Source organism: Empidonax traillii, unplaced genomic scaffold (genome assembly GCF_003031625.1).
Source record: "Empidonax traillii isolate 1590-97213 ecotype Southwest subspecies unplaced genomic scaffold, ASM303162v1 scaffold312:size2399984, whole genome shotgun sequence".
NCBI classification, from domain to species: domain Eukaryota; kingdom Metazoa; phylum Chordata; class Aves; order Passeriformes; family Tyrannidae; genus Empidonax; species Empidonax traillii.
In genome coordinates, this window is record NW_020955505.1 from 2,317,909 (window position 1) to 2,341,622 (window position 23,714).

Here is a 23,714-nt window from a genome sequence, read left to right on the forward strand (position 1 = left end):
CAGCATTGCAGATTCATCAGCCCTTACATATCAGGATTCACCGTCCCCTGAGGTTTTTAAGATGAGACTGGATATGGCACTGAGTGCCATGGTCTAGTTACCACGGCGGTGTTGGATCAAGAGTTGGACTAGATGATCTCAGAGGTGTTTTCCAACCCGGTTGATTCTATGACTGTGATTCTACGATTAATTGCAAATACAAATGGTGTTTCACCACTCCCTTCTGCCTCGTCAGTGGCAAGATTCATCCAGCCTCTGCTTTGCTGGCAACCGTTCTCCAACAGAGGCTGAACTCCTGCACAGATTCTACAGCAGTCTGTAGACTCTGTTCTTGGGCACTCAAGAAGCTGACTACCAGTATCAGCTGTGTGTAGTTAACAACAACCACCACCGCGCCCATCCTGTCCCACCCCTAAAAAGCAGTGCACTAGAAAAATCCATGCTCCTCTTTAAAAAAAACCAAAAATCAGCAAGGAAAACAATTAACTGTTGTAATGAAAAGCATCTCCACAACTGAATTTATTTATGTATTTTGAAAAAAAATCTTGTCATTTCTTTCCATGGGTGGAGAATTTTTACTTTTCTTTTACACCATCAGTAGCCATCTGACTAGAGAGCTGATAGGCACCTGTGTAACTACATCCGTAGAACTTGTAAGAAACACTTATTTTCAAGAGGGTCATGAATAACTCTCTTGTTCATACTTACTGTACCTTCCTGCTCCAGGTGATACTTCATGGTATGGGAATACATACTTTGAAGGGCAGACATTTTTCAACAGAAGTCAGAGGAAGACAGAGAAAGGATGGGTGGATGTTAATGTTTTCAGAATTTGAATGAGTCATTAGTCACGTGAAGAATCAGTTACCTTGTACTACAGCTGTATCTTCGACCTGACTGCAGATCTGACCTTTGGTCTTGCCTTGGTACTTTGTTTTAAAATCACTATATAGAGTACAAACAAAGACTGTGAGGTAAAGTGGGCATATTAAGGGAATCAAATTTTCAGTCAAATCAAAATCTTTTCTCTCATCAGAAATAGTGGGAAATGTTCTTTGGTACAATTTCAGTACTCAATCTTTTCACAAAAATAATGACTGCCTCTGCTTTTTCTACTCCTGAAAGAATGCAAAATAAAGGAAAAAGAAAACCTCATCTGAAGATTTCATACCAAAACACAAGCATTGAAAAGGTACATTACTGATATATCTAAGTACTTAAAAGATGAATATATAAATATAAAATTAGTCAGAAAACAAGGAAAGGCAAAGAAAAGCAAGAGAAAGAAGACAGAAATTATGTCAGTGAGTCAAAGAATTTTTTGTGAAGAATGACTGTCTCTGGTAACATGTTAGTTAGTAAGCAGAAGAAAATGTACAAATATTTCAGGATTTATTTTTGCAAAAACTTTCTATGCCTGCTACAATACATAAATTCTAATCAGCCTTTTACGACATTTTCAATTAATTATTTCTTCTTGTTTTATGAACAGGATTTGAAGGACTAGAGAATTCAATTAGGAAATGTTAACATTAATTTACTGATCTTTGTTGACAATTCGATTATTGTCCTACCACCAGAGCAAGGTTTTCAGTATGTTAATGAGCAACTCGATGTCAAGTTTAGTGTCATCGCAATGACAACAAATATGTTAATGAACAAGGCTGTAGTTATTCCAAAACTGCTGACCCAACCAATACGTAGGCAAACAGGGAGAAGGTACAAGATGTTAAAGAGCATCTATTTAAAACCAATCATCTGCAGCTAAGACAACCTAAAATAATACCAGTATATGGAATATCCAAAATTGTGCAACTGGTGTTTTTCAGTAGTGCTGAGAAAAATTAGGTAACAATTGAGCTACCAGAGAAATTAAATCATTGAATGTGAGTTGGGAAGACAAGCACTTGTGGATTAATTTCCTTTCATGATTGCCACTTAGCTGTCCTAAAATAGACACACATAACAAAATCAGAACAGATAGTTGAATTAAACTCCAGAGCTTCCTAACAGGAAACATGATTGCTTTACACTCTATGCTTTACTCTCTTTGTAAAGAAAACAAATAAGAATGGAAATAGATAGGAAAGTATGAAGAATAGCTCAAAGAGGGAAATTTGTGCCTGTTCTTTATTAATTGGTTTACAGGGACAGGCTTACTGCCTTCCCCCTGAGCACAGGAGGCGGTGATGTGGGAGCTATACAGGGGTGGATCTGCCAGCAGGCACAGATGAAATAACTTCTCCTGTGCCCTCTTCTGTGCTCTCCTCTTGCAACACTTTGAATATAGTAAAATAAGGAAAAATGGAAAGTAAATGCTACAACTTATGTCCATGCTAAAACTTAGCTGCAGTACAAGAGTTTGGGAGTATGTTCAGCTGGAGAATGTAGCTTGGCTTCTGTAAGCTGTAATAACCTTGGCAACAGAATTAGAGAACTGTTTTGGTTATAGTCACATGATCTAGGTGAAGCAGAGCAGCTGGCATATCCACTCAAGGATTTTGAAAACTAAACTGAAGGATCAAGGCAGCTCTAATATTTTTTAGCTGGTGAGGATCTCAGCAGAAAGCTTTGTAAGTCTGTAATGCCTTCAAGCATTAGAAAGAAAAAACGTATTAGTCTGTCCCTCAGTGCCTTTATTACTGATTGTTACCTCCATCTTACATGTTTCCACAACTGTCATGCTACCACTGCAAGTTTCTATGAAAAGAAAATGACAAATATTTTAACAAATTTTTGAATTTTCCTGGGAGATGTACCACACTGCAGTGTCTATTGAATATAAATGCCATAAAACAAAGTCAGAAAAAATATAAATCTATAGTTGTTTTATATATCCCACAAACTGCTACCTATAAAATTAAAATAGATTCCTTTAGACACTGGAAATTTTTAGTATAATTCTGTGACTAATCTTGGATATATACTTGGCAGTTGGGAGGCTTTAACATGCACTTGCAGCTCAGTAATTGCTGAAACTCTTGCTCATTAAGAAGAATAAAGATTTACGAGGCCATATATTTGATTGCGAGCATACCTGGATTGATGGGTGCTCTGTATGTAAATTTTGAAACTAACTGTTGAGCTTTTTTAGCTCTGTTTTCCTCTGTAGTAACATTTGTCCCCACATGTAGATGGAGAAACATAAGAGCTGATTTAACATATGCCAGGCTCTGAAGGATGCAGAGCTGTTTAAAAGCACAGTATAAGATCAAAGTGCTGCTGTTTCAGCCCTACAGCCTGTTTTTAGCTTCGTTTTGTTTCCCCTGCCAGCACTGGAGACACCAGATGTATTAAGAACTGCTTTTCCACCAGGAGATCCCTCTTACTCCTAGGTCACTCTTAGATACTTCTTCTCCTGAATTATTTGGCCTTTCAACCAGATGACACTGATAGTTCAGAGACAATGGATTGGAAAATTTGGTGTGTTCTATTTATCACTTTTATCTACCTGCATAGCTTTTATGTCTATCCCAGTGTCTAAAGGGATGTGTTAAAACATTCCAACTTTTTACATGTGCCAGTCATATTGCACAAATGTGAATTGCGAATGACACACAATACTGTATTATATTATTATTGTCTTACTATAAAATTTGCATTCTCCTTGGTTTTATATGCATTGAAATATTTATAAATACATATAACTAGCTGGTGCTGAATCAAAAGTAAATCCTCTGTCAGTGTGCCTGGCAGTCTCATGGTCCCTTTTGTAGGAAAAAAATGTGGAACCTTTCATTAACCTAAAAGAGAAAGTTCATGACCTTATGTAGATAAGTTGATAATGGACTGATTTCTTCCAATGCATAGCCTTTTTACACACACACAAAAAAAAAAAAGAATAAAATTTGAGGGAACTTTGAGGGCTATGAGATGGGAGAAAATATTTGAAATAGCTTCTTTTTCTTTCAGCATTCTATGGCTAAGATTTGGCTTCAGAGTTCCCTCTGTGTTCCAAACTATGCTGCGAATATTGCTTCTTGTTCTTTTTCTTTGGACTCTGACAGAGGTTTGGCAGTATTTTAATGGCTACACGATAAAACATGATACCCACTACTTATCTATTTTATCAGAATTTAGTGGCCTATAGTAGGAGAGGTAGGAGGAAACAAGCTTTGTTACCCGGGTCATTCAAGTTCACAGATCAATATTTTAATTCAAGTAATGAAAGGCAGTGGATTTAGGGTAGAAAATATGCATTATAGTATATTCAGCATCAGCAGAGAGGCAAGGCGCACAGCCAAGGGTACTAATGTCATAAACCCATGCAGATAAATCTAGTGGAACCTTTAAAGAGTTGCAGAATCAGCTAGGCTGAAAAAGACCTCTGAGATCACGGTGTCCAACCTTTGACCTAGCACCATCTTGTTCACTAGACCATGGCACTAAATGCCATGTCCAGTCTCTTCTTAAATTCTTCCACGAACGGTGACTCCACCACCTCAATGGGTAGCCCATTCCAATGCCTAACCAGTCTCTCAGTAAAGAACTTCCTAATATCTAACCTAAACCTTCTCTGGCAAAGCTTAAGACTGTGCCCTGTTGTCCTACTGCTCGTTGCCTGGGAGAAGAGACTCTGATGCCCACTTCACTACAACCTCCTCTCAGGTAGTTGTAGAGAGTGATGAGGTCTCCCCTGAGACTCCTTTTCTCCAGGTTAAACTATTCCAGCTCCCTTAGCCTTTAGCTTCTTTGCAGTTTGCTCCTCAGGAACAGATAACCTTTCACAGTGGAACAGAAGGACAACATATGCATTGAATGTGGGTTTTTTTGGTTTTGACTGTTTGTGTGGGGTTTTTTTGTTTTGTTTTGAATAAACACATTGAGTAGACAATAACTTTCCTGGGCTACAAGAAACTTGCTTGGTCTAGAAGCTTCCAAACAGAAAGGAAAAAGGAGATGGGTAATTATGTCATCCCATCCTCAGCTAGATCCAAAGTGGATATGATCCAGCCAAGAACCATCACCTTGATGCTTTCCTCAGTCCACTTCTGCAGCACCATAATTTGATTGTCTTCACCAGAGATTCTTATGATTTTACAGGCAAAAATGAGAGAAGAACAAGATTCAGTAATGATTTGTCTGGAAAATGCTGAATAAAAGCAGTAAAACAATGTGTACTTCCGGATTTTCACACCTGTGTGGGGCATTCAGCTATGCATATTACAAGTAAAACTATGAGGGCAGCATAAAAAGCAATAAGTGATTCAGAATTTGCTCGGATTCCAACCAAATAGGAACAATTTTATTTGACCCAGCAAACTGTGGGCCAGATGCTAAAGGTGAGTTTCATGCTTTCTGCTGTCAGAACAGATTTCTGTCCGCCCCTCTGCAACTCCTTCTCACCACACAAGCCTGTTTGCCTTCTGTCAGTGAGGGCACTTCTCTTTCTCCACAGTGAACTAATTAAGATATCAGTAAAGAAACACTATTCTCTCCCACCACCACTTAAGTGGAAAATTTCTGATCATCAGCTCGCCCACCATGTATCAGATGAACAACAGTGAACAAGATGGGAGGACTCTGATTGAGGGTGGGAATCCAAGAAACAGTGTTATCTTTCTTGGTAGAAGAAACCACTAGGCTTACTAATATCTAATGGAAAATCACAAACTAAAACTTTAGTATGGATTTTGAAGAGAATAAACAAGATAGAACTTGGTACAACAGAATGGTACTACACACTCTGAACATAACCAGCCAAAGACATGACCCTGAGTTTAGCTATAAGGAATACTATGTTGGACTTAGCACTTGGGACAAAAAGGAAATAAATCCTGTAGACGCCTATTGACATCCCAGGCTATATTTTTATTTGAAAATGTAAAAATTATGGATTTTTCTTTCAACTGTAGCCAAAAGAGAGGGGGGAAAAACAAGGGCATTCAGCCAATTTGGCTTTAGGTTTTGTACAAACTGCAAAAGCTATTGATTACAAGAGCTTCACAGATAAAAAAACATTTTTAAGAGAAAATATGAAACTCTAAATTAAAAAAAATTGATATTTCCTAATTAAATTTATTTTATAATCTTTGAAACACTGTTAACTTATTTGAGTGGAAGATATCTCATGATCCTCACTAGCCTGAGTCATAATCATAAGAGGAAAATAAGAGAGTAACACCATTTCTCAGTGATGTAACACTGATTCAAAGAAGCTGAAATGGCAACTCGTGTCTTGTTAGAGACCTAACAGTTTTGAAAGATTTTTTTTGTCTGCAAAGCAAAACAATTAATACAGCACTGTAAATGCAACACGATTAATCACAGTCAGTACTCTGCAGCTGCCACACAGGGAAGCCGGCCAAGCAAGCCCACCAGCACTAGTCTGGTGACCTGACCTAGTGTGATGAATGAGAGGGCTCCAGTTGGTGAAAGACAGCAAACCTGGCCCTGTATGTGCTAGTGTGCAATTCCAAGGTACGTGTGTTTGACAGTCTGGAAGATTGTCCCACTGGATACCCAAGGAATTGCACAGGGGAAAGTGACAGGTTAACTATTTTGTGTTAAAGCATAATGACTTATTTATGCTTGTAAAGCAGATAAATAGCAGAATGAAAGGAGTGACTATTTTTTTCTCATGCTGCCAGTGGTGTTTCTCTGACAGTCCTATATTTCTTCTCGGAAATTCAATTTTAATACTATATCTCAGATAGGGATTCCAGACATACCACACATATTAGCTGAAATTCCATTTTATTGCTCATCCTCCTCTACCTGTCTGCTAAGCCTATGTATTTCCAGAATTCCTCATTTTTCTCGAGTTTGATTGTACTTTACAAATGCTGGTCAGGTCATGCTCTGTCATTCCACAGTAACATCAGCAAATTGAACAACCTTTTTTTAGAGGGTATACAGTGCTGATTTCACAGATGTGTATCATTAGACAACTAGTCACACAAAAATGTGCACTTGAGGTCAAAGCCTACGCAATCTTTACTTCCTTTCCTTCTCCCCCACATGTGATCATTTGTGTCTCAGGATGCTACAGCTCTTTTTTATCTCATCAGCCTCAAACACAAAGCAGGCTTGATAACTGCCAAAACTTGCATGTTTTGCAGCTTCACAGCTGTTACGCATATGCTTGAGTGGCAATGACAGGGCATCATATCAAGTGAAGCTCAAAATGGCCATCAGCAACTAAGGGGCTGCAAAAATTATGAGATAACCAACTACTCAGCTAATCTGATCTTAAAGAGTCTTTGGAGACAGAGGGAATCATTCCAAATAGTCCTCAATGCAAGTAGAGAAGAAAGGGAAAAGCAGAGGAAGTGCTACAGCAGTAAACATCATTCTAATAAAAGGAGGGAAGAAGAGAAAGAGGAGTGGTTGTATTTGGAAAAGAAAAGGAACATTTTCTGGTTTGATATGAACATTGAACAAATAAACAGCAAGAAAAGATAACATGGAGAAAAGTACTCTGGGTAGGAAATTACTGGAGGGTAGACACTGCTGCAAAACATGTTAGGTATATAGTGACCTGTATTATGTTTGGAAAATGAACTAAACAAACTGAAGTTTTTAATTACACTTTAAACTTTCTAAATATAAACAAAATAGGGATTAGCTGTCCAAATCCTTTAGCAAAACTCAGGCTCACATCTGAATGGCATTATGTCCTCATGAGCTCATGACTGTAACTTTACAGCCAAAGCAAGCAGTATGATTTTTATTTCTCTCTATGTCTGAGATATTATTCCCCATAGTAAGGAAACACAGAATCTAATGTAGGAAAAAAAAATGACTTATAAACAGCTATGATTTTCTTATAGTGTTTTTACAGATTTTTTTTTTGACCCATCACTATCTTCAGCTGCAGAGGTCCAAAGATAGACATTTAAATGAATAATTATACCAATCATGTATATTTTAAAACATAATAGAATTGTTATTTATTTCTGTGAATAAACTTAATTAAAGACTGATATAGCTTTGTGAGTAGTTCTTACTGAATCAAAGGAATGTAATACTTGCTGTTTATTTAATAGCAGCAATTCTTAAATTTATTTAACAGAATTATTAATCTTTACTAATTCATAAAAATTAATCAAGGTCAAAAGGCATAAAAATCTTTACATTTTCAAACTCCAGACTGCATATTATCATATAAATTTTCATCAGGATTAAATCCAGTCACCTTCCCGAAAGGCTGACTAAAAAATTAGAATATTTGGACAACTAAGTTGTGAAAAATCAACTGCTGGAATTCACTGAGAACATATGGTGAATTAGAGACTTCATCAGTTCATTGAAAATCCTATAGCAGAAGCATCTTGCCTTATGCCTCCAACTATCCATTTTACCTACCATTGATGATGGGTTCTAATACTAAGTCAAATTATATGTTTTCCTTTCCAAATATCTAAGAGAATAGATATTCTTCTGCTGATGAAATGCCTCATTCTCTACTTTAAGGTATGGAATTAATTTGCATTCCTATTTGTGCTTTTAATTATTTTCTGAGTTGTATTAATATAAGCTCTCCTGAGTTAAATTGTTATTTTCTGTCCACATTTTAAACCCCTGTTGGATGCCCTTTTATTATTTTGCAATCTTCCCTTGGGTACATAACTTCTCTCAATTTATTAGCATCTGCAAATTCCGTTAATGAGCTGTTTGCTTCCACCTCCAGATCACTAATGAAGATTAAATAAAGCTGGATTCTGCACTAACCCTTTGTGTACTGATTCTCCAAGATATCACACCATTGATTCAAATGAAGTGAGTGACATGAACATAAAAGTCAGGGAACTCTGGAGATTCAAACCCTGTAATTTGAATGTGACTTCACTCATTTTTGGCTCTGAATATAATTTTTTTTAATTTCATAATTCATAGGTTAAGAATTCTGGAATGAATTTTCAATGCAATGCTACACGAGACAATGTAGGATAGCTGAATAATAATAAATTGCAATACACTGACAGGCTATTTCAAAGGTTGATTTGGAGATCCCTCCTGACTTTGTATTAATAACGTGCCATAACTTACAGAGAATCATCAAGTATACAGAAATAATAACGTAGATATTAAAAGTTATTGTAGTTTCTAATACTAAAAATATCTTGAAAAACTTTGGGTTAACAATTCAAGGAAGTGTAATCTGAAACATGGATAGTCACTTGAATGGCAAGATCTATTAAATACTGTGCTGAAGTAACCTGCAGTAACAGAAGAAATAACACTTCAGAACAGAAACCCTTGAAATACAGAAGAAAATAGATTGATACCATCTTTGATGCAAAGAAATGGAAGCATGCATAGTTGAAATCAAGGAAACTCAGGAATTAAAAATAAAAGGAAAGGAGTCTGCTACAAAACATATTGACCTCAAAACACCAAGTAAGCACTACAATTTTCTTAGAACTCCTCTATAAGATTGGGTCCATGTGCCACATAACAAAATCCTTTTTCCTGCTAATGTCTGTTTTTTAATGGTTTCTCTCCTCTGAAAAATACAAATAATATACACTAGAGTATTTCTGGAAAAAATACTTTTTGACTTTGTGAGTTGCATATCAAAATCCTCGCATAATCAATAGTCGCCAAATTCATACCACGTACCTTGGGGATCTTTCGCTAGTGAAATTTTATAGGTGATAGCAAAGGTTTCCAAGGAGTGCCCCTGCTGCAGCATCTAAAAGGTACATGTTGCATGTTGGAGACCTCTCCTGGCTTACTGATCTCACTTCCACAGGGGCCTAGATACATGCCAACAGAGACAGTAAGTTTATCTTGCCTCTAGTCTTCATGTCAGAGTCCACCTGGGCTTCTGAGAAATTGTTTAAATGGCACAGCTCAGGCTTCCTAGCTAGAAAAGTACTAGACATCATGACTGGACTGGATGGGGGTGGTTCCAAAGTAGCAATAGAAATCTATTCTAATGACTCAAAACCATAGTGTGTAATTTTAAAATATTCAGCTACGAAATCTGGAATCTCACTTAAAATTCACTAGTTAGAGTAAAAACATTATAGTCAAGATTCTCAGTAAGATGTCCGTGCCTGCATAGAGTATGGAGACCCTTTGACAGAAGAAAACAATCCCTGCTTACATCCCAGAAGCTGCCTGCATTCATTCATTTTCTGTTCTTCACTTCTCATCTTGTTATTTAATTGAAGATGAATTGAAGAATGAAGAATTCCATAAAATGTCATTTACTGCGTTATGAACAGCTACCACCTCCCTTAGTAGCAGTGTAGTCAATACAGTTTTGTGAACAATGAATGCTATAGGAATATTTATTTATTCATTTATTTATTTGTTTTCTGGTAGTCTGTTGTTTAAGATTTCTATTTTCAGTATTTCTGTGCTGGAATGTTATGACTGGAAGAAGAAGCATCAAAAAATAAACATTCATGGAATCATGTTGATACCTAAAGTTCTATAAACAAAGAAATAGTCAAGAGCCTGGCTGCCGTGTGCCCTTCTGAGAGCACCTGGAGGTTATGATGGACACCAGGTAGCATGAGCCAGCTGTGCTGTCATTGTGAATAAGACACTGAATGTGCTGTCACTGCTATAAATTACTGCATCTGGGCCCCATAGTTCAAGAAGGGTGTTAAGAAACTGAAGAGGGTCCAGCAGAGTACTACTGGATGATCAGGAGCCTAGAGCACAGACCCTTGAGGAGACCATGGGAGAGCTGTGGTTGTTTAGCTGAGTTAAGAGGAGGTTCAGGGCAGCCTAATAGCAGCCTACATCTGTCTGAAAGGTAATTAACAAAATGACAGATTTTTCCTCATTATCAGTTAAATCCCCTGAATATCTTTCCTGCAAAATCACATGAGAGTTCTAAGTCATAGCACAGGAAAATCTGTTGGACTTTTCAGATATCAAAGGGCTTGTTCCTGTTCCCTGATCTGGTAAACCGTCCTCCAGAGAAATTGAAATTGGAAGCATAGTAACTTCTGTAGAATTTTTCATCTTCTACTTGTTTCCATGGAAGGATGCATTTACAGCCCCGATGCCTGCTTTGCTAGTGATTCTAATGCAGACGTTAGAATATTTGAAGGACAATGTCTTCTCTTCATTCTGCATGGTGAATAGTTAATGAGAAGACACAAGGAAATTTAAAGGCATAACCATGAACTGTAGATAACTGCACAACCTATGAAAAATTTCTTTGAATTAGTAGCAAATTTAAACTCAATTCTAAAATCCTTACATTATCCAATTTCCCATAGATATGACTTGTAAAGTTTCCAAACCAAATTTGAAACTTCACTTGTCTCTAGAAAGATAGAGGGCTTAAAATCACACAGTGATTTAAATGATAGGGTGCTTTTTAAGAATTTAAAGACTGATACTTTAATCACATTGTTATATATATACACATATATATTTATATATATTTAATTGTTACTTTCTAGTCTACCAACTCAATGAATGCTTTGCAGACTGAAATACTTTTGTGGCACCATGTTTTAAAGTAAGATTTCAATAAATGTATTATGAAGTATCAAGAAGAAATTAATTGAGCTAAAGTCTCAGAAATTTGTATTTCCTTCTTTCTGCTACTGGAAGTTAATAGGAGCTTTACCATTATTTTGTATGGGAGATGACCATCACATCAAAGTATGATACTTTTGAAGAATGTGTCCCAGTGGTATTGGAACATAGGTTAATCAATGAGGGGAAGCGATGAGAGACTAAACGGGAAAGACTGGGCAAAAAAGTTAAAAGTTTGTATTGAAATAATTTCTTGCAGGCTCTTTCTTTCTATTAAACTCAAGATTAGCACAGTCATGAAACTGAAAAATTATATTCACTGGTGTGGTGGGTTGATCTTGGCTGGATGCCAGGTGCCCACCCAGCTGCTCTATCACTCCCCTTCCAAGCGGGACAGGGGAGAGAGTTAGGTAGAAAAGCAACTCGTGAATTGGGATAAGGCAGTTTATTTAAAGCAAAAAGCAAAGCGGAAGGTTGTGAGCACACAAATGAAGAGAAGTGAAAGCTAGCAGGGTTTATTCTCTACTTCCCATGAGCACTGATGGTCAGTCACTGCTCAGAAGCAGGGCTACAGCACGTGTGAGGATTCTCAGCAGGCAATCATTAGACAATGAATGCCCTCCTGCTCCTTCCCTCAGCTTTTATATCTGAACTGACATCATATGCTATGGAATATTCCTTTGGTCAGTTTGGGTCAGCTGGTCTACTTGGGTCCCCTCCCAGGATCTTGCCCTCAACTCAGGAAGGAATGTTACAGTGCTGATGCTGTAGCCAAAACACTGGTGTGCTATCAACACCCTTCTAGCTGCCAATGTAAAGCACAGCACTGTGAAGGCTACTATGGGGAAATGAACTCCAACTCAGCCAGACCCAACTCAACTAGTTTAGCCAGGATAAAGAGCATTGTATTGTCATCATAGGCACAATTTGTAATGTGAGTACCAGCATCAGACATGCTTCTTTTAGAGTAAACACAATTCTCTAAAGTGAATGCAAGTCCACAACAGCAAAATGGTTGCAAATGGAGCCAGGAGGATAATCAAAGTATTGGAAAGCATGGCTTATAGTCAAAGACTGAAAATCTATCTTTTTAGAGTATCAAAGAAAAGCTTATGGAGAGATTTGATCACAGTAAATCTTAAGGAACTGAAAAATCTTGTAACAAAAATGGAACAAAAGCCAAATACCAGGAGTTCCAGATAGAAAAATTTAAACCAGAAAATACGTTAAACATTTTAAGTAGTAAAAGTTAATAGCCATTGGAATAGAGTACTAGGAGTATTGTGAGTGCTCCATCTTTTAAAATGTTTTGCTTTTAAACATCACCCTATAGTAAAGAGTAATTAATTCAAGGAGAAGTAGGAAGGAAGGTGAGCTACACGATCTGTATGTTTTCTGGCTGAATAATCTGGCCTAGTAAATAATTTGAATCAGTGTGTTAAAAATCACTGGATATAACACAGATGCAAAGAAATGTTTCAATGACATTTAAATGTGAATATGATATAGAATTGTTTTCTCAGTAGGAAAAAGTATTATCTGATGGCTTCTCTCTCTAGTTAGGATACTATGTGAGTTATTGCTTGTTAGCCTTAAACAAAATTTTATCACAGTACCTTTTTTATGTTGGACATTTGAATGTATTTTCAAAATTCTCCTTTTCTGAAAAACTGTACATACAACTCAATTAAAACTGCAGGAATGTGAACTATTTCTTAAAGTTCTATAACTTCCTGAAAGTTTAAAGAGAGCTTAAGAAAAGTAGTTTCAGAAATTCTCCTCCAACAATGTATATGCACTAAATTAAATATGCTATTTTTATTTAAATTCTTGTAGCAAAAGTGCTCTTATAAGTTTTCCAGCTAAAACAGCTGATTCAAAAATATAAAGTTCAAAAGATTTTTTTCCTACAGGGATTCTTTCTCTGCAGTTCAGATCTTTCAGAAGAAGCTTAGTGCAGCTCTGCATTGAAGATCACTTCTTACAACAGTTCAAAAGAACACAGAGTAGACTTTACAATATATGTTTAGGTTGCCTGACATGTTATTATTGTTTTTTTTTTTTTTTTATTTTCTCACATTGCTTTTTTAATGAAAACTTATTACTGAAGCTGACAAGAACGATGAATTTATCCCTCTCAGAAAATGTTAAACTAGCTAAGTTTAAGAGGATGGGAAAAATCTTAGAAGGCTGTAAATTGTATTAAATTTTAAGATTTTTAAAACTATATGATAAAATTTGAAAGAAAAATAGTATTTTGAAAAAATGAGATTTTTTTTTTTTATTACTCTGCAGTGGAACAAAGTATCCTTTTGATGTAAGATGTGTCTTTGCTTTCTTCATTTCATATAAGATGAACTCCTGGGGAGTTGGGGTTGAAGCAGGATGGGTCTTCTGCCCATTTTACAGAAGACTGATCATGTTTTGATTCTTTTTTTTTTTTTATAATTCTGTTAATAAACTAAGATATGGATACCTTCTTAATTTCCTTTTCTATAAGGAGGCAGAAATGGGAGGACTTAAACTCAAAGATGGACCAAGTATAGCCTATTTGCAAAACTTGGTTTAGAAGAAAAAAATATGCGTTTTGTTGTATAAGAATCAGAATTTAAACAGAGAAATACAACAGGTTGTTTTTTTTGACTACTCAACAGTTACTTTATTTGCTTTCTTCACAGTTCTCCTTTTGTCTGTTCAATTTTTTTCCTGCAATTTAACAGGCACAATTTTTAGAATCCCATATAAAGGAATATCTTTTCCACATAACACAGATCAAATATCAAATTGTGTCTGGCTACAGTAGCAATAATGATAATCGGTAAGAATAATTTGCACCTGCCTGGCAAGCTCTCTTGAAGTATAGGTTGTCTTGTTCTCTGTTTTGAAAGGTTAACTATCTGGGCCTAATTTTATCAGGAATAATCTAAGTGGTTATATTTTCTTTTAAGGATTTATGTAAAGTAATATTTACCGTTCTTTTCAGATTTCACACTATTTTCCAGTTGCTAGATTTTAAATAATAATAAGTATTAAGGGGCTGTTGAACAGAGAAAGCTTAAATGCATCTTTTTTTAAAGACAAACTATGAAGGGAAAAATTGATTTTCTTGAAAGGTTCTTGAAAATTCACAGCTTACGCTCTTAGCCTGCTAATATCCAAGTGTCAGAAACTGCATACAATTGATGTTCAAAACAAGGAATGGTAACAATTCTCACATAACAGGCTTTAGGATATTTTCATTTTGTATAAGAATTTATTCTGTCATTTGAGTTTTCTGTGATATGATTCCTTGAGAAGGAGGTTTCTGTATGTCAGAGTAGTGGCTCTTAACAATAGTTTTCCACTCAGACTCATGACTCAAGGTTTAACACAAAATATATTTAAAGGGCTGATGCCGCCTGCAAGAATGTGTCAAAGCTCTTTTCAACTCTGTGATACTGTGATGCTCCGTCCCAAGTGGACACGAGAATGAGTTGTTTTATTTCACTTTGCAGTTTGTCTGACAACTCTAATGTTCAAACAAGACCATCACTGTGAACTTTGCATCTTTTCTTTGTTCTTCTTGAGATTTCCCTCTGCTAGTCAAAATCTTTTTTGAACTATTATGTCCAAGATAAGAAAAGTACTATCCTGGCCAGGATTTCAGTTTGAAAGAGCCACTTAATTTGCTTTGCATTTACACTGTTTATACACACTGGTGTTATTTGCCTTCCCTTAGCAGTGCTGCATCCATGGTTCACGTTCAACCTTTGATCTGCTAAAAATTGTATATCCTCATACAATTACTCCTTAGGGTAATTTAGACCCTTCCTAGGAGAGACAACTGATTACTTCTACATGTCAAACATGTCAAATTTCTACATGAAAAAATACATTTCTGGATTTGTGCTCTATATTTTCAAGGATTATTCCTGCAATTTTATGATCACACTGAATCCCAGCACTACACTCAAATATGCCTGCAGTCACTCCCACTGGTGAAGCCTGTGAAAGCAGGGTCTGAGTTTTATAATACTGCTAGTGGTAATGTTCTTTGAATAGCTTCTATCCAGATCTTCATGAAAACCTACTTAGAACATTCTTTTACGTTGACCATGAACTTCAACACTTGCTTTTATCCATCTATATGCTCATCTTGTGGCAGTTTCAACCAGTCATGCAAGATGTTAGGAGTCTTAGTGAAGTCAATATATATGTCTCAAAACTAAAACAGATGACATTTGATTATATTACCTTGTTATCTTCTAGGTAGGCAGAACTAATGTGTTTGATTAAATATTTTTATAGGAATTAAAGTTAAGCTAATCTATAATTCATCAGTTTTCCCTTTTAAAAAGTTATGTCCCCCTGAGTATCTTCTTAAAGATAATTGTTAATAGACACAAGGCAGCCTGAGAGAATCCTCTAAGTATACTAGGGTGATTAAGTTTCTATTAGTTATGCTGAACTGTGGTCTGTTATCGTTTTTCTGTAAGTTCTACCTACAGAGTTAGCACAGTCTGCTTTATAATAAGTGTAGGAATAGTCCAACTATAAAATAAAGTGAATCAAAATCTAATTTATTGTCCTCAAAAAACCCTCTGTGCTGCTGTTGTTATAGTACCAACCCAACAGCAGTCTTACACCTTACTTATGGTTCTGATCTTCCTAGACACTGATGCAAAATAATCTCGATGCAATAAAAGTATTCCCATGACTGTCACAGGGACCTTTCATCTAAAACTTGAAACCCACAATGTGAAAACCAAAGGCTGATGGCTTTCATCTAATTCTCCTTACCTTCAAAGTTAACATCATGCCAGTGGGCCTTTGCTCTGTTGAACAGTCAGGAAACAGTAATTTAAGTCTCCTCTTTTTTACTCAGATTAACTGAAAACCTTACTTATCATTAGCTAATTCTCACTGAAAATGATTAAGAGTTAGCTAATGAAGTATCATACTTGCTGATGCTCAGTGATGGTACTATTAGTTGATCTACTGCCTTAAAATGATCTGAAGTGCTAAGAGACTGACAATAGATAAGGCGCAGAGGGGGGGAAAACAAGCTAAGAAGAAAGAGGTTTGTTCTTAAATTTGATGCTTCAACAATAATTTTTTTAACTGAATCTTTCAGAAAGATTACATTTATCAAATCTGTAGCACTGCAAAATCACATGGTGTCTTGAATAGCTGCCTCTGACATGTCCTTTGACCTCTTCCCTAGGATTTTTCAGTCAGATCAGGACTTTCTATCATAAAATGACTCTATTACCTACAAACAGTGGGATGGTCATTTGTTAAGCTGTAGTTCAGCATAGCTGTTTACATCTGCACTGCTCAAAGTGCAAAGATTTATCCCCTTTTCTGCCATGTCCCTCAGAGCTCCTGGGAGCATGGGAAGCCTCAGGGAGTGGGAGAGCCTGTTTGCCCGATAAACAATCACTGAAAGTGTTGGACACAATCATTGTTGGGCCATATCAGCTTAAAACCCATATTTATTCCTTACCTGTATTTCTTATGGTAATTACACATGATAAAAATATTTCTAGAATAATTTTCATAGGTAAAGTGGGGAAAAAAAACAAACACCAAAAACTAAGCTCTCTCTGTTTCACAGTAAGTGAAGCACAAAGTCTGGCTGATAAAGAATGACTTGGTTTTGGACCGATTATGTAATGTAATCTTCCACTTCTGTATTTCACAATCTTCACTTTTCTGAATGAGTGTCCCTCTCCACTACTATTATGTGACATTATCTTAAAATCCCAAATAACTAATAGGAAAGATGACAACTTGAAGTAACTTTTAATTCCCTTGTGGCACCAGCCTGAAAGCTGCACCATGAAAATAAATGAACTGCCAGTGATTAATATTGTAGTTAATTTTACTGCAGATGAGATTTTGTAAAAGATAGACCAACCCTTATAAACCTTACAGACAAAAAATAAGTAAGAAGTAAATGTCAGGACTGCTGTGAAGAAAAGTCAAACCTATTGTTTACTTTATATCTTTTGGTTTATTTGCTAGTACTTTCTGCAGTCTTTCCAGTAACTCTATCTTTTATTATAATTTTGAAGTTAGTTTCACAAGAAACTGAAATAAGTGTAAAAAATATGTGTATCTGCAAAACCATCCAGTAATAGTAGAGAAACTCAAAAAGAATGTGACGTGTTTGTAATTACTATTGTCAACTTTTTTCAGTGACAAACTTTCAAGCTGTCAACATTTATTTTAAAACACATCTCTTGTAAATTTAGAAATCCAAGTTACCTATGATCTATGATACTTTTTTAATGAAATCTATAGCACTAATGCTGGTCCTGTTGGAATGAACTTAGAGGCATAAATATTTCTTGTTTAAATGCTTCAGAAATTATGTGAAAGTGTGTTCTAAAGTAACAGGAAATTAAAATATTTCCACTCAGTAAATACTTGTTAATTTTTTAAGTACTGAAATGATATGTACTGTGGGTTCGCTATACCATTTAGTAAGACTTTACTTATTTATATAAACTGAAGAAAATTTCATCTCATGCTTTATAGAATCATAGAATGTTTTTGGTTTGGAAGGGACCTTGAAATATCATCTCATTCAACCTGCAATGAGCAGGGACATCTTCAACTAGATCAGGCTGTTCAGAGCCTCTTCCAACCTGATCTTGAATGTTTCCAGGGAGGAGCAAGGGCAGTGGGAGAGGGAACCTCACTAGTCCTGCCTGGGAGAGGCAGGAAAGCAGTGGTAGCTAAATATGGTTGTCACTCAGCTGAGTAACATAAATATCCCAAGTTTATGCTCCACCACAACTGAGTTTGTGGGGCATCACAGAGGTATTCAGAAATCCTGGCTTCTGCTATCTGTCTCTACTTACAGAGATTCTTGAAGGTCTTGACTGTCATACTTATACAGAAAAACCTCTTCTAGTGTCAAAGTTAGATAAATCGGCTAACAGTCTTTGTTCTGGACTTGCTACAACTTTCAAGGCCATAAGAAAAAACATGAAATAGATTTCACTCTTTAACTCTTGTGATATTAAAGACAGATAGGCTTAAAAAATTAGTTTTTCTGGTGTTCAACTCAAAAGCATAATGGATTTTTATATTAGGGATCATAGTCACAAACTTATAGAATTATAATAGTGTAGTATATCCTTTAGTACAGCCCCTGGTGGTCAAGTGGTTAAGGACGTGGCTCTGTCACCGCAGAGACCCGGGTTTGATTCCCGGTTGGGGCCACTCCCCAGGCAGATGGAGCTCGTTAGCCCTGTAAGGCAATCCATCTACGTCCTGAGGACCTCGCTGCCACCGTCCAAGCTCACTTGGCCCCGGCAGATGAACCTCAGGATTAAAGGGTGGGCTCAGTTCCGCGCACACTGTGTCTCACCTAAAAAATCCAATGCGCAGGCTGGAAGGTGGAAAGACCTTCCCCGGTTCTTCGTTCGCGAAGACTGGCCATTAGTACAGTCAAATTGTACATTTCATCAAATAACACAAGAATTGTATTAGTTTAGTCAAATGAATTGTCTAATCACACCTGATGCTCTGACCATGATGTGAATAGTTTCAATTTACTGTAAAGGAATGAATCTTACTGTAATATAAATTAATAGGTATGAAAAAGAGGGAAATAGAACTTTTTTTTTTTTATTTTTCCCTGAGAACTTTCAAATCTGCACCTTATGAAAAGCAACACAAAGTATGGAGGGAAGTAAAATTATTAGGTTGTATATAATTGACGTTTGAATTTCATTCACTGTGCTGTCTAATGGGAAAAAAAAAATCAGTTGTTTTCCTTAAAAGAAACATCTTTGAAGAACACAGGGTCTGCACAGCTCAGTAGTTTGCAAGTCCATCTGAGAGAATATGCTGAGAGCTACAGCTCCAGTCCCTGATTTGAATTGCCAAATACTTAATGTTTCCTATTGTGGTGACCCCATCATTGAACGAGCAGATACAAAACATCTCAGTTCCTTTATGTCCATTGCTTTGTGACATTTTAAGTCAGGCAAAATGTATGAAACAGAGGGACCTAAAGGAAAACTTTACTGTTCATATGCAGGCATCTAAACAGGTGGACTGATTTCTCAGCAGGCCAGCATCTGCAGAAGGTAAATCAGTTTGATTTAATGTCCAGATAATAAGTGACCATGCAACAGGAATATTTTGATACAGAATGAGTGGTAACTTTATGAACTCTATAAAAAAGTTAGGCTTTCTGTTTGGCTTCTGATTTCATTTTGGTCCTATATCTATTCTATGGATTTTCTGTTCTGAGTGAATCCATTATCTGTCTAAAGTTAAAACTGGCATTTTTGGCTAACCTTTCCACATGGCTTCTCTTGTTCTTCTCTGCCAATGTTCTAAGTCTTAGCCACTAAAGACTCACTCCATACTTGCTCTAATGACAAATGAGAAAAAAGTCTGAATATTCCAGTTTATTTTCCAGGGACACCTTGATGCAAAAACAATTAGAGTATCTCCATGAATATATTTGTAATATTGCCTTTTTCTACTGAGGTTGCTTGCCAAACATTAGGTGAGTGGCTTAGCTGTAAAGGTGACCCACATCTTTCAGTTTCATAAAATGTTCTGAGTTGGAAGGGACCCACAAGGATCACTGAGTCCAGCTCTTAAGTGAATGGCCCATCCAGGATTAAAGCCACTGCCCTCTAGCCAACTGAGCTAATCTCAGTCTTTTTTTTTTTTTTTTTTTTTTTTGTAATCAGCAGCTTGTAACAGGTAAGAGCCTTAGCTGCAAATACTATAAAGAATTGTGTGTCTGAAATCTAGTACTCCCAAACTTCAGGTGTACAACCTTTTTGCACACAAGTACTTGAAGAAGTGCAAACACTTTGTCATCTTTTATTAAGCTGATACGCACCTTACCCAAGAGGACTCACTTTCAGATATGGAGTGAGATTTCAGGAGTGTGGTGTTATCCATCCACTCCTTTGTCTGCCTCTGGAGATTCAGGCATGGTTATACCTCCCACTGTTGCCTGTTAAATCATACATGAACTGTGAGCAGTTCAAGTAATGACTCTCATCTAGATTTCATACATTAAAAAGACTCCTCAGACTTCAAGATCCATGAGCAAACAATTTTTTTCCCCTGTCTGTACCGTGACTGGAGATAAAAGAGTCAGGGATACATCCATGCTGGAGGTAAATGGTAATAGCCTGTTTTTTCCCTTATATCTCAGGAGGAAAAAAGAACAGTGCAGACAGATACGACTCACAGTTTAGCCTTGAAAAACTCTAGTTGCTGTGTTTGGAATGCATAAAAAAACCCGAGAAAACCCACAAAATAAACCTTCTGTTGATCACCCACTGGATGTTGAATGAGTAAAGCTCTATCAGTTTCAGTACTTGCACTACATTACTCTCGCCCTGTACGTACTCACTTTAACTGTGAGTAGATCAGCCCAGGTGTACTACGGTGCTGCAGGAGAGAGCCTGCACCTCACTGGCAAAGCAGCAGTAAATAACAGAAGTCACCCAAGAAAGGGAAACTATATTTTCATTCTTTTTTTCAATCTAGATTTATACAGCAAACACATTGAAAAATTTTGAAAGCACATACATTGTTTTGGAGATCTTTTAACTGAAATTGAGATAGTAGTTATAGAGGATGCAGGATTGAAAACACAGGTATAGATACTGTTTGAAGAAAAAGCAGTCATTCCATTGCTACAGGTCTTTTCAAGTAAGCTGGTGCTAAATTAAGATTTTTTAATTCTCACCTCATAAGGTAAATGGTTTATTCAGCTGATTATCTTTATGACCTTTTTCTGAATACATTCAGGTTTAGATTTATACTTGTTAAGTAGAATCCACTGCCACTGTCCACAGAATCCCAGATGAGAAATCACTACTATTGTATTGGTAGTTCAGTAGGCATTCTTGCAAAGGCTTAAGATACAATTCTTTTTTTTTTTCCAGACACATCCAGTTACTGTCTCAAATAGTGTTATAAGGGCTTAATATGTAAATATGAATATTCCTCCCCGTTGTCAATTGATGAGAATCTTTCACATTTTTGTATATGCTTCCTATATCTAGAACATGAAGAAACCAACTTACACATTTCAGAGAGAAAAGTGTGGGTTTTAGAATGTAAAGATAAATAATAAGTAAGTAGTATAAACAATTTACCCTTAAGAGCATAATTTCTCTATTTATAAGGAAACTAAATCAGGATCTAGTTCTGTGTATTCTATGGAATTTCTATAATTTTATAGAAATGTTACTGAAACTAAAACTGAAATCAGAGTTTTATTTACATGAAACATGCTCAGAGATTAAAAATACACATTATACAAAATTTCTTATAAGAATTTGCTTCTATATTTCTATCTGTACTTCCAATAATTTAGTGACTAATTTAGTGTAATTACTTCTTTAAAAAATGTGGGATTTTTTTTCAGCTGTTTACACAGTGGTCTTATGCTCTCATTTTGGGATGTATTTATTAATTCTTCTTTGAACAATTAGGATGTCTCATCAAAATGTTCCTTATCTCTTTTTTAATTTGTTAAAATTTCTCATCAGTCTTCACAGCTTGTAAAGCAGGAAATAGTGTCCATCGTTAAAGCCAAACGCACAACATTCTTTTGAAAGAAGAAATGATTAAACAGACTTAGTTAAAAAAAATAATGCCACTAACTGACAATTTCAAGATCAAGCGACTAAGACATCTGGTTTTAATCTTTAGGGATCCACCACCTGCATTTGCTACACAATTAAAAACCTCATAAATAGCCGCTGTGTGAAGAAGAGCTTTTCAATTTGATAATTCATAGATAATACTCTATAAGTGAGTGGATCTTGTTTTAATACTAGAGGCTATACATATTCATAAACACGCAAATTCACACAAATGAGTAAAAATGTGTAAAAAGAAAAACAATCTTTAATTGGGTAATGAGTAACAGAATTACATACTAATTGGGTGTATTACAGAAGTGTGTTCACACTGCTGTACTGTACTTAAAGACCTTGCCAATGATTCCAGCAGAAGCCCACTAATTTAAGAGCTTGCTAATTTGTGATTGTATAGCTACAGAGAATACAGTAGCTCGGATTTGAAAATTACCATTTGTTGTAATTAGACTGTAATGAAGTCTAATTGCTTCAGATATTTTGTGCATTTTGTTAAAAGAAGAGAGATGATTATCACACTCGACTAAGTTGAAAAAGAGGATATTTACAAAAAAGAAAAGCATAGTTGGCTGATATTTAAAAAAGGTTTGCTTTTACTGTTCCAGCAGACAATTGACTCACAATTGGAGATCTGCTGCTATTCCAATTATACTTCTGTGTTTGAATTTCCAGTAAAATGGAAAGTAATGGTAGTAAGTATGGTTTCACCAATATAGATATATGGGTTTTGGACATTATCTCTCATATGTTTGTGTTTTTTTTCTTGGGCCACCAATACCTTGCCTGCATATTTTTGAGGGTGCTATTAATACTAGATATTCCCAAAAGGAAAAACAGCCTGATTCCTGGAAGAATTCACTCTTCAATTCTCATCCTATGCATATCCACAGTTTTTCCACCTACCAATAATCCTTACAAAGGAACTGCAGCATCAGAGGGAACACAGTATTTGGATTTGTCTGGTTAGATGTAGATGACAGACATATAGATGCCTTTAAAGGTATAAACGTTTTTTGGACTTAAAAATTGGGAAAGAAAAATGTCGGAAATAAAAATATTTTTCAGAATAGACAAAATTTGATACCTAATTGTTTCTGTCTTTAGAGATATGCTGAATTATACAAGCAGAGTTGTGAGAGACAGTAAATAAAAGATTATTATTCAGAAGACAACATGTGAAAAAGTATTTTTCAGAGCATGACTGAGTTTTTGAGGACTGCTTGATTTACTGGAAAACCTGCATGGCAGATGAAAAGAGTTGAGGGCCATATATAGCTGTGTAACATTCTTCCAAACAGGCCTACAAACATCTCAAAAAATAGTTTAGATAGCTCAGATATAACCAATGAGGTAACCTGTGGAAAATGTGTACATCATTTACCTTTGGCATCTACATTTAAGAATAAATAAAGGATTCTGGCCATTATATCTTCAGAAAATTATGTTCTACTGTCAGATTTCAAGCATCACTGTAATGTCCAAACTAAAGTATATGGCTTCCCACATTACCTCTTCCTGCAGTGGGTGAGTTCTGCCCTCAGTGCTGTTTTGTACAAAAGGATGTCACAGCTGGGATGTTACAGTGTCAACTCATCACTAATGTGGGAATAAATGCTCAAGATTCAT